Source organism: Mauremys reevesii, unplaced genomic scaffold (genome assembly GCF_016161935.1).
Source record: "Mauremys reevesii isolate NIE-2019 unplaced genomic scaffold, ASM1616193v1 Contig122, whole genome shotgun sequence".
Classification (NCBI taxonomy): domain Eukaryota; kingdom Metazoa; phylum Chordata; order Testudines; family Geoemydidae; genus Mauremys; species Mauremys reevesii.
In genome coordinates, this window is record NW_024100741.1 from 197,618 (window position 1) to 213,748 (window position 16,131).

General features: G+C 44.2%; 1 pseudogene; it reads right to left on the minus strand.

The window, feature by feature from the left end:
- Positions 1 to 1,570: 1,570 nt before the first annotated feature.
- Positions 1,571 to 15,352, minus strand: LOC120392910 (annotated as a pseudogene).
- Positions 15,353 to 16,131: the final 779 nt, after the last annotated feature.

Genomic DNA, 16,131 nt, shown 5'->3' on the forward strand with positions numbered 1-16,131 from the left:
GATTGTCCCAGGAATTTATCAAAAGTTGGCAACCTTACAGTGAATACCAGCAACGTCTCAGCTATGATTTACCGAATGAACTCCCAACCTAAATCATTTGTCAGCCAGATAAAAGTGATAGCATGTGTGGTAAACAGATGACAATCCCAGCCTATACTATGGTGTAGCTAGCCCTGGAGACTGCCAGCATTTATCACCTTAACTTCATCCATTCCTCACATCTTGTCTCTTCACATATAGTTCATTAAACATGTATTTATAGATATTCATTAGTGGGTTTTTTGCTGTGCACTGTAATCAATTCTCACATTTGTAAATAGCAAGGAATAGAACTCATCTTTCAGCTAATATAAAAAGCAATATTTAATCTTACACAATTTAACTAATTTTTAATACTGCTACTGAAATATCCACTGTACTTCAGGCACTTTGTGCTAAATGAGGCCTAATGTTAGCCTGTTCTGAAAGGTGTAACATTCACATCACATGAGTTAACTCCTTCAAAAAGCTTATAAAAAGTTAGGTTTAGAACTCTACAGAAGAATGTTTGCAGATTACCTTAAGAATCATAAGGCCTGTTTTCATAGAATTGTAGAACTGGAAGGGACCTTGAGAAGTCATGGAGTCCAGTCCCCTGCACTCATGGCAAGACTAAATACTATCTAGACCAGTGGTCTTAGATCTCCCAGTCAATCGCTATCTCCAGGGGCTGACTGCCGACCCCTGCACACTGCTTCCACCTGCAAGCACCACCCCTGCAGCTCCCATCAGCCAGGAGAGCTACAAACAAAGTGCTTGCAGAGGGCAGCACACAGAACCACATTCCCCATCCCCAGGGCACGTTGGCTCCTTCTGAGAGCAGCGTGGACCCAAGGAGCCTACCTTAGCCTTGCTGTGCCCGCCACCACTCAGAAACCACCGCAGGTAAGTGCTGCCCAGAGGAAGGCTGCACCTCAACCCCCAGCCCTGAGCCCTACTCCTGGAGCCAGCACCCCATGCCCCCTCCTGCACTACAGCCCTGACCCCCAGCACCCCATATCCCCTGCACCCCAGCCTGACCCCCTCCAGAGCCAGCACCATGCACCTCCTCTGGTATCCCAACACTCTGCCCCAGTCTGGAGCCCCCTCCTGCACCCAAACTCCCTCCCAGAGCCTGCACCCCAACACTCTGCCCCATGCTTAGCACAGAGCACCCTCCCCCACTGCAAACCCCTCAGCCCCAGCCCAGAGCCCATACCCCCTCCTGAACCTCTACCCCAGCCCGGTGAAAGTGGTGAGAATGGGGATGGAATGAATGGGGCAAGGCTTTGGGAAGGGGCAGGGCCTCAGGGAATGGGTGGGGTAGATCCTAGGTTGTCCTTAGACTCAAAAAGTGATCTTGGGCATAAAGTTGGAGACCACTGATCTAGGCCATCCTTGTCAGGTGTTTGTCTAACCTGCTCTTAAAAATCTCCAAGGATGGAGATTCCACAACTTCCCTAGGCAATTCATGTAGTTGTAAGATGATTACCAACATATTCCATGAAATATTTCAAGATATTTATATCCAAAAAAAGTCAAGACAGTAAACTTCTGATTAAGCCCTTTATTCAGTTAAGTAACCAAAAGGTGAAAGCATTCCTATTCACCACGCTTCTCTTCTGGAGGTGGTTCATACTGAGACAGCTGTAGAATTAAAAAAGGAGTGATTTTGTTAGCTATAGAATGTTAAAAAAAACCCTGAAGGCATATTTTACCCCAACAGGAGAGAGGAGTAATTGTTTTATAGCAACCTTTATTCTACAGATAGGTTCACTTATTTTCAAAGACTACAAACATACGCGGTAAACCTTTTTTTTGTGAGAGGGAAGAGAAAACACAATGTATTGTGCAAAAATACAGCTATGGGGGGGGAGCTTTTAAAGGTGCAGGGCAGGATTTTCAAAAATTCTTAAGTGACTTATAAAGTCAGGAGATTTCAGCACACAAGATCCATTAAATGCTTGAGAGTTTTTCCCACTGACAAATATTTAATTTCTTACTTTAAAGAAGAGAGGGTTTTACATTGTGATTGCCCAATACTGGCTACTCATGAGTTAGTATTGGGAAGAATGAGTGTCCTACATTCTTGTATGCTGTACTGAAATATGCTGGAGTAAAATGGTCTGACTGCCACCACTAGAATGGGTATTAGCTATTCATGGGACTATTCCAAGGAGTAAAGTTTAAAACAGAGGACAAACCTACCATCAGAACCTTAAATCGACAATTCACACTGATTTAGTGATAATTTGGCCACTTAAAATACACCCTGAATTCTCCAATTATAGATACGTATGTATAAAAATTAAGTAGCTGAAGACCAAGTAGATTTCAGAGCCTTTGAAAAGAATCTCTGACATAGGGAAGGTTATGAAAGTAAATATTAGAATATCTAGAATCTGCCACTCAGTTTTAATTTTGCATTTAAAATGTTTCTCATTTATGGGTTAGAAATTCCTAGCCTGATCGAAATATTCATCTGGCATTTACAATAATGTTCGATTAAATTTATCGCAGTGTGCTGCCAGCAACAGCTGCTGAAAAGTGCTCCATGTCTTTTGCACACCAAACTAGCTACAAAATAAAACATCTGGACTGGATCTTAGTCAAGTTTTGCTTTTCAGTTAATTACATGTACTGTTCTTCTGCCCATAACAAGAGAATCATATTAGCAAGTTTTCCCCTGTGCAGAGAGGTCTTTACACAGGCACCTAGCTGAAAAGGGCAACTTGCTAGTTACTTAACCTTGCTACAGTACTTAATGGAAAGGGAAAATAAATGTTTCCTCTTTAATGCTCTGCATGTTAAAAGAGTAATGAAGGAAGTAGATTAGAACACAATTTTGCTCACAATCCTCTCATGTAAAAGTTGTTCTGCTGCCTTTCAGAAACCCAACAAAACTCAAAGACCCAGGGAAATGGGTGACTTCAGGACAAAAGAGACAGATGGAACAAAAGAGGTAAAGTGCAAAAACAGTAGATAGGAGGGGAGAAGAGAAAGTACTAATCAATAGGGAGAAACATTTCAGAGATACAGAGGGAGGATACAAGGAAATGAGAGCAGAAAAATTGGTGGTCCTAATGACACTGAATCATTCTTGATTTCCCCAACAAACTTGGTTACTGCCTGAGGGCAGACTTGCGCCTTTTCACAGAGTTGTGGCATATGACCCAAAACTGTAACTCTGGGCCACACACTAAGGTATAATTCAGCCCTCATTACTGAATGAGTTTATCAGCTCTCTTAGACCACTTTCATAGGGAAGTCTCCCTTCTTCTAAAGTCAGATTACTCTCATTTTAAGCCATCCATGACAAAAAAAATGCCTGCAAGATGCAATAACTGCATCCTTGCTCCCCTAACCCATCTAATTTTTTCCCCTCAAGGAAGTATTCCCATTTTAACCCAAGCCAGGACCATTTAGATAAGCATGACAGCTTGACTCAGCAGAATGTTCAAGTCAAATACTTATAGCCTTTTTACTGTAAAACAAATGTGGACAGGAGTGATCAAGTGGATATAGTGTACCTGAACTTTCAGAAAGCCTCTGACCTGGTCCCTTACCAAAGGCTCTTAAGCAAACTAAGCAATCGTGGGATAAGAGGAAAGGTCCTCTCATGGATCAGCAACTGGTTAAAAGGCAGATAAAGGATAGGAATAAATGGCCAGTTTTCAGAATGGAGAGAGGTAAATAGTGGCATCCCCCTTCCACTCCCCCTCCTCCAGTGACATTACTGGGACCAGTGCTGTTCAACATATTCATCAGTGATTTGGGAAAACGAGTAAACAGTGAAGCAGCAACATTTGCATGATACAAAATTACTCACGATAGTTAAGTCCAAAGCCGACTGTGAAGAGTTACAAAGGCCTCTCACAAAACTGGGTGAGTGGGCAACAAAATGGCACATGACAATCAGAGCAGATAAATACAAAGTAATGCATATTGGAAAACAATCTCAACTATACATACAAAACCATGGGGTCCAAATTAGCTGCTGCCACTCAAGAAAGTCATTGTGGATAGGTCTCTGAAAATATCACTCAATGTGCAGCAGCAGCAGGGGGGAAAAAAAAAGCTAACAGAATACTAGGAACCATTAGGAAAGGGAAAAATAAGACAGAAAATGTAACACCACTATACAAATCCATGGTACACCCAGACCTTGAATACTGTTGCAGTTCTGGTTGCCCCATCTCAAAGATATAGAAGAAATAGAAAAAGCAACAAAAATGATTAAGGGTATGGGACAGCTTTCATATGAAGAGATATTAAGAAGACTGGGATTGTTCAGCTTGGAAAAGACAACTAAGGGGAGATATGATAGAGGTCTATAAAGTCATGAATGGTGTGTAGAAAGTGAATTGGGAAGTGTTATTTACCCCTTCACATAACACAAGAACCAGGGATCACCTGATGAAATTAATAAGCAGCAGGTTTAAAATACACCACAGATAGTACTACTTCATACAACACATAGTCAAGCTCTGGAACTTGTTGCCACGGGATGTTGTGAAGGCCAAAATATAACTAGGTTCAAAAAAGAATTCAATAAGAGGATGGAGAATAGGTCCATCAATGGCTATTAGCCAATGGTCAGGGATGCAACTCCATGCTTTGGATGTCCCTAAGCCCCTGACTGCCAGATGTTGGGACTGGACAACAGGGTATGGGTCATTTGATAATTGCTGTTCATTTCCTTTGAGGCATCTGGCACTGGCCACTGTCAGAAGACAAGATACTGGGCTAGATGGACCACTGGTCTGACCCAGTGTGGCCATTCTTATGCATATATGTCTTGACAGCAAATTTAATGGCGGGATCATTAATGTGACCAATGAGTTTATTGTTAAGTAGGTGTTTGTTTTCTGGACCAACTGGACAAATAGTGCCTTTGTTCTATTGTGGAACTACCACTGATAATATATGGTGTATACTAAGATAGCAGTTTGCAGGATTCAGGCCTCTTTGTAGGCAGTCCATAATCCATGTAGAAAAGCTTGCATGATCAAAAGTTGTAGAAGGTAAAACATAGTATGTAGTAACTAGTCATTTGGTAAGTAAAGTTACTGTAGCAAACAGCATCACTGCATAGGAAAAAGTATGTCACACACTTTCAGAACCAGCACTGTTTCTACCCCTCGTTTATGTGGCTATTTGCATGTGCGGTTATGGATCAGTATAAATATGGTAACTGTACAATGAGTTATTTGAAAACCTGTCTCAAATATAATTTGGTTTAAGAATAGATGCCCTACTGAGATAGCTGAGAGGTGCAGGCAGTCTGTATACCCAAAACCATGACTCTGCCTTAGTTTACACTCAGGTTCCATTCGGAAGGTTTTCACAGTCAGAAAACTAGAGGTATTTTAAACGAGAGGTAAACATTGTATTTTGCATACACAAAAGGCCTCCAGTGGGTCGGATCCTGTGAGGTGTAGAACCCATTAACCTAATAGGTCTCTTACACCTTGAATTTATATTCTATAAGAAGCCTTTGCAGTTAGCATCTTTAAAATGTTAAAGCAGCAAAGAGTCCTGTGGCACCTTAAAGACTAACAGGCGTATTGGAGCACGAGCTTTCGTGGGTGAATCCCCACGTCGTTGGATGCATTAAAATGTTGTAATCTGTTGGAGAATTATCATCTAGGTTGATTTTTACACCATTTTTTTAAGAAGTTAATTCTATCGTTTTCACTCAATTTTACTTAAGTTTGGTACTTGTACTGGTTTCCCATGGCTTTTAAAGAAAGTTAAGAAAAAGAAACTGAGTTGTTAGTCATTTTAGAACATGAAGTGTTCTTTTCAATTGAGTGACCCCTCACCAAGAGCCTATCAGGCTTCCCCTTGACCTGAAACTTGCAGAAAGTGACACTGCATTATCACTGATGAATACTGACTATTGATACGGTAACTAATACCAGTGTATTTGTCTTTCATTTACATTTTAAGAATATACAGCAATGGAGACTCTTAAATATTTACCTTTGCTTTTAGTTTTTTGTTTTCTTCCAACACAGCTTCGTATTTTTCTTTCATCTCTGCCACTTCCAGGCGAAGGGCCTCTACTTCTGGATTTTCTGGAGCTCGGCTCCTATATGATCTTCAGAAAGCTAATAAAAGTTAAGTGTTTCCTCACTTAAAAATAATAGCCTGAATCTGAATAAATTACAGCACTGGTAGAGCAAGACATAATGGCAGACTGACAAGATACACCAGATGTCAGTTTAAAAAAAATTGTTTGGCTTTTTTCTTAAACAGAAAGTGGCAACATGGCTGTCTGCAGGCCCTTTAAAAACACAAGGAAGGAGAACAGCAAGGTTTACTTAGCTTGTAAAGAAGACTGAGAAGGGCACTGTTATAAAATAGTATAAAATAAAAGGTGAAAGATGCTCCTTTTACCCTCTCCCACAACATAACAAGAGAATACTAAACAGTAAGGCAGAACATTTTAGACAGTAAATACTTTTGTGTAGTAAGCCCTCATAATTCACTGAGGCAGGAGGTCAAAGAGGAAGCCTGGCAAGATTAAGAAGAACTAGAGAGTTGTCAGCACTAAACATTCTATTCTAGCAGTTATGCAAAATACACTGTTCCAAACTAAGCAATACACCTGCAAATAAAAAAAGAGAGGCATTCCTAGGCAAATAGCCTTATGGAAAACGTTTAATACTGAAAGGAAGGCAAAAGTCTATTAAACATAAGCCTCTGCACAAAACAAAAACAAAAAACAAAAATTGAACAACAAAAAACAACCTGGGTTAGATAAGCCAAAAGCCTTAGGCTGTTGGTAGAAAGGACTTTATCATGCACTAGTTAAATTTCCAGTTCTCTATTGTACTTGGTTGACTAAGTGCCATTTCCCTAAAATTGCTGCTGTTATTATTTAATATGGAAATAAAATTTTGTTTACTCTATATAATATGGAGACAAACGAGTATCTGCCTTGGACTATGCTTCCATTTTTTGCCTCACACCTGTCTGAAATCAATCCACAGAAGGAAGAAAAAAAGGATACTCCAGTGCATTGTTTGGTTTTTCTGGCTCTTCATATAGGGCTACCAACACTGTAAATAAAAAGCATCCAACAGTTGAAAGCAGAAGACACCCCAAATTGTTCAATTTCTTAAATGTGTACCAGTAGTCAAAGGTAATACATATGAGACACACAAAAAAAAAAGATTACTTCCAGATTAGTATTATACAGGTGATGTTTCACTAATTTAAACATTCACACACAAAGATAATTTTGACTATAATAAAAACTAGGACAATGAACAGGTATTAGTGATTATAGAGTATTACTGAGAGACTCATGTACATCAACATAAGCTTTGACAGTTATGTAGCTGGAATTATTTTGAATAAGCTTTTTCCAACAATTCTTTAATCAACTGTAAAGCTAAATATTTGCACTAAATTCTGTATTTACATAAATACAAACATTGCAAGTGACTTTCAAGCAGTTATATTTTTCCATAAACTGATCAAATTAATAGCTATTTAATAATAGTTCCAGGATATATACATTCTCTACCAGTAAAGTGGTTGCCTACTATTGTATTTGTTACTTATCTGAAGTAATCTACACTACAGTTTACAATCAACATAAATTATGTTGCTCAGGGGAGTGAATTAGCCACCCCCCTGAGCAACATAATTTATGCCCAGTTCTGTCCACACCAGCGCTTAAATGTGTCAGCCGGAGAGCTTCTCTTACTGATATAGGTACCACCACTTGGCGAGGGATGGAGTAATTAAGCCAATGGGAGACCTCTCTCCCATCATCTTAGAGCAGCTACACTAGAGACCTTACAGTGGCGCAGCTGCACCACTGTAAGCTCTCTAGCTTAGCCAAAGACAGAATCTCCTTTACTAAGTTTGGAAAAGTCAATATTCTCCTCCATCACCAGGCCTCCTTTACTGGGGGGGCCAGGGGGAAACAAATCGCACCCACCTGCTGCTTTGCTTCTAGTGTGGAAGCAAGAATCCTAAATGATGTCTCAAGAATGCAGTTGCACTCTTACAGTCCCACCACTTGGCTCCTCCATCACCCATCTATATGTTGTGCTCATCTGCAGGGGAACTCAGTGTTACATTGAGTATGGTACTCAACTAATATTTTGAGTTAACGCAGATGTGCGCCAAAGACAACCACCTGGCACGAACTTCTGAAGTATTCATTGTTCAACACTTTGTTGACTGAATCCTCAGAAGAGCCTGAGCCACCAGTTCTCCTGTTTGATTAATACTTAGATTTCTGGACTTGGAATGAAGCCAAAAGAATACAATTTATCACTGTCAGCATGTCCGCAGTTGAGGATTTTTTGTTTTTAAACTGATCAGTGACTGGGAATAGAACACCATTGTTGTAGGTACCAAGTTAATGTATCGTCAACTTAGCCAACACATATTAACTTCCTAGCCTGGACATTCTCAACACTCGTTCATGTAATTTTGGACTCCAAAACTTCCCTTCCAGGACAAGCGTGTAAGCTACTAGAGTTCACTGTCAGTTAACGGAAGAGTAGCTATATCATCCTTTTAGACTAGTTAGTGAGCAACAACAGCTTTAGAGCCACCAAATGGAGCACACTGATATATCTGAAAGTGGCAAAAACACTAACTTCAGCTAAACTTACTCACATTAAAAAGACTGCATGTGGAGCGAAGTGTCCTCCACACTCTAAATATGTATTCACCATGGAGTGGTGAAAGTGAGTAATAGTAAGCTGATCTGCACTCACACCATGTTCCTTAAATGAAAGGACAGAATGTATGTGCAATTTAGCTCCATTCTAAAACATTCACTATCATCTGAAACTGTGTACAGTGGTAGAATATCCCTACCAACTGTGGGACAAACCGAAGTGTATTGAGTCTCCAGATGCTCCATTTTACGGAACAGTTTTGACCTAAATGCTATGGCAGCAGTTAATAAAGCAATTAAACAGAGATTACTTGCTTTCATTTTCATTCAAGGAGAAAATATAAGCTAACTAGAAACATATAAAACAAATGTTTAATATATTAGAAACAAAAAATAAAGAATGGAAAGCTATGAGAACACTTTCTATAATACCCTTTGAATTAGTGTATATATCCCATCCAAAAACGAACAAGAATGTTAAGATTGCACAGTTTAACTTGACTGTCTGCTTGTGAAAATGTATTATGACGCAGCCTTTAATTACATAAAGGCTATTCCTGAAACTCAAGATACCATAGGTTTTCTACAAGCTTAAGTATGCACATGCAGGATTTTGTGATATGTTTTCATTAGCATAATCCCTATTTTCTCTCTGACAGACTTTTGTTATGCACCACTGTATTTGCATAGTCTTTTCACTAGGCACTTATGACAAAAATAAGAGGAGAGGGAAGAAGCATCAGGATTAATTTTGCCATTACAGACAAAAAAAAAAACCCAACAAAAGAAAAACCATGCATGATTTATAGGCTAAGGAACAGCTGAGGAAGTGGATATTTATGCAATTACAAAACTAAAAAGTATATAAAAATATTTAATTCTCTCTCGAGTTATTTGTATATTGTTTGACTTTTAGATTGTGAGCTATACAGGTGATGAGGGCAGGATAAAAACCAACACAGAATTTCTACTGAAGTTGTCAGATTTTCTGTTTGTTCATTCAGTATTTAACCCAGAGGCACCCCAATCCAGATATGGTGATTTGGGTACTTCCACAACACAGATTATAGCCAGCACTGGTAATTAGTCATATTAAAATTTTCCATTGAGAGACTCTGGTCAAAAACTATTAAGTTAAAAGTAACTACATTTGGACATTTTATGAGTTGTACTTTTTATTAGTGTCATTTGTGGTTTATAGATCCAAAATCCTTCAGAGATTGTCATAAATCAGTGTAAAAACATTCTCAATTGTGGGGTGTGCGTTGGTTGACCCTGGGGCGGGGGGGAGCAGGAGGGGTGCAAGCTCTGGGAGGGCGTTTGGTGCAGGAGAGGGCTCAGGCAGGAGGTTGGGGTGCAGGAGGGGGTGCTTGGTGCAGGTTCTGGATGGGAAACACTTACCACAGGCAGCTCCCAGGCAGCAGCACAGCAGTGCTCAGGCAGGCAGCCTGCCTGCCATGGCCCATGCTGCTCCCAGAAGTGCCTGGCTGCTGGCACATCTGTACAGCCCCAGGCAGGGGGGGAAGAGAGGTGGCTCTGGGGGCAGGCATGGAGACATGCATCCCAGGGGCCGCAGAGACGTGCCAGCAGCCAGCCACTTCTGGGAGTGGCATGGAGCCATGGCAGGCAGGCAGCCTGCCTGAGTCCCACTGTGCCGGATCGAACTCGACTCCTCGACTGATTCGCCTGGAGCAGTGCTAAGGCAAGCTCGGAGGGACTTGAGGCCATTCGGTCAGGATCGGAGGCAACTTTTAGTGGCCAAGAGAACGCGATCGACTGGCAGAGGCTCCAAGATCGACTAGTTGATTGCGATCAAGGAGCTGGTGACCACTGATTTAGATAATGGCATAGAGAGTACACTTAGAAAGTCTGCAGACAATACCATGCTGGAGAGGTTTTAAGTGCTTTGGAGGATAGGATTAAAATTCAAAATGATCTGGACAAACTGCAGAAATGGTCTGAAGTAAATAGGATGAAATTCAATAAGGACAAATGCAAAGTACTCCACTTAGGAAGAAACATAATCAGTTGCACACATACAAAATGGGAAATGACTGCCTAGGAAGGAGTACTGCGGAAAAGGATCTCGGGGTCATAGTGGACCACAGGCTAAATATGAGTCAACAGTGTAACACTGCTGCATAAAAACCATACATCATTCTGGAATGTATTAGCAGGAGTGTTGTAAGCAAGACATGAGAAGTAATTCTTCCGCTCAACTCTGCACTGATTAGGCCTCAGCTGGAGTATTGTGTCCAGTTCTGGGCGCCACATTTCAGGAAGGATATGGACAAATTGGAAAGAATCCAGAGAAGAGTGACAAAAATGATTAAAGGTCTAGAAAACGTGACCTCTGAGGGAAGATTGAAAAAAAAAAATGGGTTTGTTTAGTCTGGAAAAAAGAAGACAGAGGGGATATGATATCAGTTTTCAAGTACATAAAAGGCTGTTACAAGGAGGAGAGAGAAAAATTGTTTTTCTTAATCTCTGAGGATAGGACAAGAAGCAATGGGCTTAAATTGCAGTAAGGATGGTTTAGGTTGGACATTAGGAAAAACTTCCCAACTGTCACGGTGGTTAAGCACTGGAATAAATTGCCTAGGGAGGTTGTGGAATCTTCATCATTGTCTAACCTGCTCTTAAATATCTCCAAGCACCTCTCAGGGATTGTCTAAATAATACTTAGTCCTGCCACAAGTGCAGGGGACTGGACTAGATGACCTCTCAAGGTCCCTTCCAGTCCTATGATTCTATGAAGCAGATATGATTGAACTCTAAATAAGTCAGAGGGATAGACACCAGGGAGGGAGAGGAGTTGTTCTTGTGCCAATGGTGGCACAAGAACAAGTGGATATAAACTGGCCATTAACAAATTTAAACTTGAAATTAGATTAAGGTTTCTAACCAGAGGAATGAAGTTCTGGTACAGCCTTACAAGAGGAGTAGTAGTAGCAAAAAAAACCTTAACTTGTTTCAAGACTGAGCTTGATAAGTTTATTGAGGATAGTATGATGAGGTAACCTAAAATGGCACATGGCCCATCTGTCTCTGCTATTAACAAATATCTCCAACAGGCAGAGATGGGGTACTAAATGGGAGAATTCTTTCCTAGTAGTCTGACTAGTGGGTCTTCCCCACATGCTCAGAGTCTAACTGACCACCTTATTTGGGGTCAGGAGGAATTTTCCCATATGAAACTGGCAGAGAGCCTGAGAGAGGAGAGGTTTCACCTTCCAATGGGGCATGGGGCACAGGTCACGAGTTTGAACTAGAGTAAATAGTGGCATCTGTAACTTTTTTTAAATCAAGATTTGAGGACTGCTGAAACTCAGACAGAGGTTATAGGCCTATTGCAGGAGTGAGTGGCTGAGGTTCTGTGGTCTGCGATGTGCAGGTTGTCATACTAGATTATCATGATTGTCGCCTTGAAAGCTATGCAAATGCTACCTGCCTTTAATGCACAGAGGCAAGGACAGAATAGCAATGGGATGGGTGGGGAGGCTTGATAGCAGCAGAGTGGAAGAGGGGCAGGAACCAGAGAGCACAAAGACAGGGTACAAGCAAAGGAGAAGTGTTTACAACTAGAAACATATTCCCCACCAAAACATAGAATTGAACCCAGAATTATCAAATAACTTCAGAAACACTAGCAATATGTGTCTCATCCCTCTTTAGTGGTTAGTCCACACAGATTGCTGCTGCTATCAGTTGCTCCATTAGCTTGGGAGAGGTTTCTGCAGTGGACCTAGAGCAGGGGCAGGCAAACTCTTTGGCCTGAGGGCCACATCGGGTTTCAGAAATTGTATGGAGGGCCGGTTAGGGGAAGCTGTGCCTCCCCATACAGGCAGGCATCACTTAGCCCCCGATCCGACCCCCCCCTTTGCTTCTTGCCCCGACAGCCCCCACCGGACTCCTGCCCCATCGAACCCCCTGCTCCTGTCCCTAACCGCCCCTGCCGCCCCATCCAACCCCTCTCCTTCTGACTGCCCCACAGGACCTCTGCCCCATCCAACCACCCTATTCCCTGCCTTCTGACCACCCCAACCCCTATCCACACCCCAGCTCCTGACCACCCCCAAACTCCCTTCCTCTATCAACCCGCCTCCCCACTCCTTGCCCCCTTATGGCGCTGCCTGGGCACGGTGGTTGGCACGGCTGCACCATGACAGAGAGCTGCACCGCTGGCACAGAGCACCAGGTCGGGTCAGGCCAAGCTCTGCAGCTGCGCTGCCCCAGGAGCTCGCCACCCAGAGTATTGTGCCAGTGGCGCAGTGAGCTGAGGCTGCAGGGGAGGGGCCAGGGGCCAGCCTCCCATGCCAGGAACTCAGGGGCCAACCTAGAGGTCACAAACCTGCCAACAATCCATATGAGGATCAATATGATTCCACAAGATGGAATTTGGTTAGTTTTTGTTTCTAAATGTGTAATTAAATAAAAAATATGTTAAAGGAATATTCTGATTGCAGAGAAGTGTCAGGATTAAGGCTGCTTGTGCCCCTTTTTTGCATACAGGAAGATCTGGATGACCTTGTAAACTGGAGTAATAGTAAGAAGTGCAGGGTCATGCATTTAGGGATTAACAACAAGAATTTTGGTTATAAATTGGGGACACACCAGTTGGAAGTAACAGGGGAGGAGAAAGATCTTGGAGTGTTGATTGTGAGCCACCAATGTGATATGGCCGTTAAAAAAGCTAATGCGGTTTTGGAATGCATCAAGCGAGGTATTTCCAGTAAAGATAAGGAGGCGTTAGTACAGTTATACAAGGCACTGGTGAGACCTCATCTGGAATACTGTGTGCAGTTCAGGTCTCCCATGTTTAAGAAGGATGAATTCAAACTGAAACAGGTACAGAGAAGGGCTACTAGGATGATCCGAGGAATAGAAAACCTGTCTTATGAAAGGAGACTCAGAGTTTGGCTTGTTTAGCCTAACCAAAAGAAGGCTGAAGGGAGATATGATTGCCCTCTATAAATATATCAGAGGAATAAATACCAGAGAGGGAGAGGAATTATTTAAGCTCAGTACCAATGTGGACACAAGAAGAAATGGATATAAACTGGACACTAGGAAGTTTAGACTTGAAATTAGACAAAGGTTTCTAACCATCAGAGGAGTGAAGTTCTGGAACAGCCTTCCAAGGGGAGTAATGGGGGCAAAAGACATATCTGGCTTCAAGACTAAGCTTGATAACTTTGTGGAGGGGATGGTATGATGGGATAGCCTAATTCTGGCAATTAATTGATCTTTGATTATTAGCAGGTAAATATGCCCAATGGTCTGTGATGGGATGTTAGATGGGGGTGGGATCTGAGTTGCTACAGAGAATTCTTTCCTGGGTGCCAGCTGGTGTGTCTTGCCCACATGCTCAAGGTTTAACTAATCGCCATATTTGTGGTCAGGAACAATTTTCTCCAGGGAACATTAGCAGAGGCCCTGTAGGTTTTTTGCCTTCCTCTGCAGTGTGGGGCACGGGTCACTTGTTGGAGGATTCTCTGCATCTCGCGGTCTTTAAGCCATGATTTGAGGACTTCAATAACTCAGACATAGGTTAGGGGTTTGTTACAGGAGTGGGTGGGTGAGATTCTGTGGCCTGCATTGTGCAGGAGGTCAGACTAGATGATCATAATGGTCCCTTCTGACCTTAAATCTATGTGCATGACAATCTTTAGTTACATGATTACATACTTTTTTTCACCCTACAAGACTTCTGACTCATTCAGTATACCAGGAATCAAAAAGAACTGTGTAGCGAATGTCTACAAGAACCCTGCCTCCTTTGTTGTAGAGGCTGAATGTTGTGGAGCAAATAAAGCGGAGAATTATAGGGAGAAAAAGGATAGTCTCATGGTTACAGACCTTGAATGCCACCCTGAAGAACTGAATGTTATCCTTACTTCTGCAATGCTGAACAAGTCACTTAAACCAAAACTCACAGGTACCCACTGTGTGGAGTAAGTACCAGGGATCGAGGCCAATGGGTCAGAGTTGCAGAAGTGGGGTGTGCTCAATGCTACAACTGAAATCAAATAGAACTTTGCTTTGAATATATAAAGTGCTACAGAAATAGTAAGTACTCCGAAAAGATAAGGCCTGACCCACAGGATTCTCAACGAGGGCTACTGGTCACCTACCACCTGACAATACTGGGCGGCGAGGGTGCCCGGAGAGCAGCTGCTAGAGAATGGCCCTGCAACCGCTTGCAACCAAGGGCAAGAGAACACGGACCTTTGCTCCCTGCGCGGCGCAGGGGGAGCATTTCCCTTCCCCCACGCTGGGGGCAGCGACACGGAGCATTTACCTTTGGTGAGCGTGTCCAGCACCCCGGATTTCTCCAGGTAGCGGCGGAACTGCTCTCGCTTAGAGTCCGTGGCCTGAGGGAAGGATGGGAACAAGGGTTAGCGCGGGGCGGGGCGGCCCGGGGTCGGCGAGCCGGCTTCGCCCGGGCCTGTCTGAGAAGGGCGCAGAGGCAGCCAGCGGGACCCCGAGACTCCGCGGTGGAGGAGGGGGACCAAGAGAGGGCGGTGGGTTCCGGGGAGAAGTTGCAGCCCCGCACCTTGTAATGCGCCATCCCCGCCCGCTCCGCACCGAGTCGCTCTGACGACTGGGCCGCGCTTGCGCCCTGGGTCTTTTACGGGAGGGAGGGGAAGACACGCAGCGTTCCATCAGTCACCATGGAGACAGGAATGCTAATACACAGCCCTGCCCCTCCCAACTTCTTTTGGCGTCCTTCCTTGGGCCTTTCCGTGACCTGTCTCTGTTCCACTCTTCTGCCCCACTTCGCACCTTCTCGCCTTCCTACCGCAGGCCCTGCCTGCCCAGCCCCACCCGCCCCGCCCCTTCCCCGCCTGGCCACTCAGCTCCCTTCTCGCCTTCCCTCAGGCCCTGCCCAGCCCCTTCTCCCTCCTCAGCCCCCTTCTCCCCTCAGGCCCTGCCCAGCCCCGCCCCCTTCCCCGCCTGGCCACTCAGCCCCCTTCTCCCTTCAGGCCCTGCCCAGCCCGCCCCCTTCCCCCGCCTGGCCACTCAGCTCCTTCTCCCCTCAGGCCGTGCCCAGCCGCCCCTTCCCCGCCTGGCCACTCAGCTCCTTCTCCCGCCTTCCCTCAGGCCCTGCCCAGCCCCCTTCTCCCTCCCACTCAGCCCCTTCTCCCCTCAGGCCCTGCCAGCCGCCCCCTTCCCCGCCTGGCCACTCAGCTCCTTCTCCCCTCAGGCCGTGCCCAGCCCCGCCCCTTCCCCGCCTGGCCACTCAGCTCCCTTCTCCGCCTTCCCTCAGGCCCTGCCCAGCCCCCTTCTCCCTCCCACTCAGCCCCCTTCTCCTCAGGCCCTGCCCAGCCCCGCCCCTTCCCCGCCTGCCCACTCAGCCCCCTTCTCCCCTCAGGCCCTGCCCAGCCCCGCCTCCTTCCCCCGCCTGGCCACTCAGCTCCCTTCTCCCCTCAGGCCGTGCCCAGCGCCGCCCCCTTCCCCCG